The 2,764-nt window shown below is 40.2% G+C and overlaps 1 non-coding gene across 1 annotated transcript; it reads right to left on the reverse strand.

Annotated features, from left to right (window-relative positions):
• Positions 1-1,129: 1,129 nt before the first annotated feature.
• LOC135269378 (small nucleolar RNA SNORA8) lies at positions 1,130-1,268 on the reverse strand. The gene has a single exon (XR_010337665.1). It is a non-coding gene; the product is annotated as a small nucleolar RNA SNORA8 (small nucleolar RNA).
• Positions 1,269-2,764: the final 1,496 nt, after the last annotated feature.

The following is a 2,764-nucleotide window of genomic DNA, read 5'->3' on the forward strand; positions in this document are numbered from 1 at the left end:
GAAATTAACAAATTGGTATAAAGACACAACCTGCCAAGACTGAATCATGAAGAAATAGAAAATCTAAATAAACTTAGGAGATTGATTCAGTAGTCAAAAGCTTCCCACTAAAAACATCCCTGGATGAGATGTTTTCACTGGTGACTTCTGTGAAACATTACAAGAAGAACTAAATCCAGTCCTTCTTAAACTCTTCCAAGAAATTCAAGAAGAGTAACACTTCCTAAGTGAAATGCTGACCCTTGAGTTTCATTCCAAATTTCTTGAGTCAGAATCTCTTGTAGGCTGCATATCTAGGTTTTTTAAGCTTCCCAGGTGATGCTGATACAGCCAGATTTTCAGCGGTCTCTGATTTGGCATTTATGAGACACTGGCCTACACTGCATGCCTACCAAGTTACACGGTCTTGCAGCTTCTGCTTAAGCCTTTCCGTCAATATTTGTAAGAGATACTCTTTTTTTTTTTCTTTTTCTTGTAGTGTCTTTGTCTGACTTTGATGTCAGGGTAATGCTGGCCTCATAGAATAAGTTAGGAAGTAATTTATAGATTCAGTGCTATCCCCATTGCCACATTTCAAAGCTCCTGGGGTGATTCTGAGGCAAAGCCAGGTTGGGGAAGTTCCAGGTAGGGGATTCAAGCATCAGATTTGGACTAGAGGCCTACAGCTCAATGTGTGGTCCAGAGACAAACAGCATTGGTATCACTTAGAAGCATTTTTGTTTTCTTTTAAGTCAATACATTTATAGTCAAGGAATTTCATGTTGTGATTCCTTCTACTGTCCATCAAGATCACTTTAGATCCTCTAAAGAACTGGAGTCGATTTATCTTCAAAATATTTATTAATATCTTCAAGTTGGCCCCTTTTAATAGAACTGATGCTTAATCCAATTGTCCTGTCAGCCCATGATTCTTTTATTTTGGTTTCTTACATCTCTTTTTAATATGGATATACAGATGAAGATGTCAAAATTCAACAAGAATCTTTGGGATCTAATTTCTTCAACCAATTTACTTTAGGGTCAGAGTTGGTGGATCTGCTTCATTCTCAATTTGACACCTTAGAAAAAAAAAGCATTGCTTACCATTTTAGAATATATCAAACTGAAGAGTATGAGAAACCTATACAAATGCTGTACCAATAGAAATACCAGATTTAACAAGTACAAAGCCAAGAATACCAATAAAGCCAGATACTGAATTTCTATGGCACTGACCTTTGAACACCCTAGCAGGAGTAAAATGTTGAGTGCAGATACCATGCAGTGCATCCTGGAAGCTTTTAAGGAACAAAGACTCTAAGGCCTCACCCTAGACTTCCTGAATTAGAACTTGCATTTTATTTGTATATATATATTTAGTTTTTAGGAGACAGGGTCTCACTCTTTTGCCCAGACTGGAGTGTAGTAGTGCAATATGGTTCACTGCAGCCTTAACCTCCTGGGTTCAAGGGATCCACCTGCCTCAGCCTTCTGAGTAGCAGGGTTTACAGGTGCATGCACCACCATGCCTAGCTAATTTTTAAGTTTTTGTAGAGATACGGTTCCACCATGCTGCCCAAGCTGCGTCTCAAACTCTTGGACTCAAGTAATTCTCCCAGTATGGCCTCTCAAAGTGCTGAGACTAAGTTGTGAGCCACTACGCCTGGCCAGAACCTGCAGTTTAAAAAAATTCCCAAATATTTCTATGCACATTAAAGTTTGAGAAGCAGTGCATGACATGATCTTTGAGGTCTTCTAATCCTGAGAAACTAGGGTGCCATGATCTTTTGTTGCTGTATCTGGTAACTGTGTTACTAAATGATTATTAAATGCAAACTATATTACTGGAGAAAAATTTCCTATGTCTGTGGCTCAACTTTCAAATATAGTTATCCAGTGAAGGTTGTTCAGGGAATAAGGAGAACCCTGCTCACTGTAAGGAGTGCTAAGCTTGCTCTGACTGGCCATTTAAAGACCCAGAATTCTTCAGCCGGGTGTGGTGGCTCACGCCTGTAATATCAGCAATTTGGGAGACTGAGGTGGGAAGATCACTTGAGCCCAGGTGTTCGAGATGTGCCTGGGCAACATGGCAAGACCTTTATCTCTAAAAATAAATAAATAAATGAAATTTAAAGACCCAGAATTCTACTCTAAGACCAGGACCAACCACAACCGCCTACAATAGTGGTTCTCAAACTTAAGCCTGCATCCAAATCGCCTGGAGGGCTTACTAAAATAGATTGCTGGGTCCCAACCACAGTTTCCAACTCAATAGATCTTCGATGGGACCCCATAATTTGTAATTCTAACAACTTTTTAAGTAATGCTGGTGTGCTGGTCTGGGAATGACACTTTTGGAACCATTTGCCCAGGTTAAAAGGCTTCAGTCCATAGAACTTTAGATTAACAACCTCCTTTAGGCTGAAAGTGGCCTGACTGCAATTTAACTTGCTTGCTTGGAAATGTGCTGAGCTTTCTAGCATGGTATGCAGCCTGGCTGCAAATTCACTTGGAGCGAGTTTGACTAGCCTGCCGTGGCTGTGAAGCATGGATCTAAAGGGCTTGATGTGTCAGCCTGGGATTTGCTGAATCTTACTCAGTGAATGGGGTCTGTGTTGGTTTTATGGTTTTCCCAGATCAATTGTGGTATGAAGATGACCACGCCACCCCTGCCCAGGCTTTTATAGCTTTTATGTATACAGCGTTTCCAAAAGGGAATTATTAAATTGAATTCACTTATAATCACAGGTGAACTTGCTCTTTATTGCATATCACCCTGCTGAAA

This window comes from Aotus nancymaae, unplaced genomic scaffold (assembly GCF_030222135.1).
Source record: "Aotus nancymaae isolate 86718 unplaced genomic scaffold, 86718_ANA_hifiasm-v0.15.2.pri h1tg000004l, whole genome shotgun sequence".
In the NCBI taxonomy this organism is placed as follows: Eukaryota; Metazoa; Chordata; class Mammalia; order Primates; family Aotidae; genus Aotus; species Aotus nancymaae.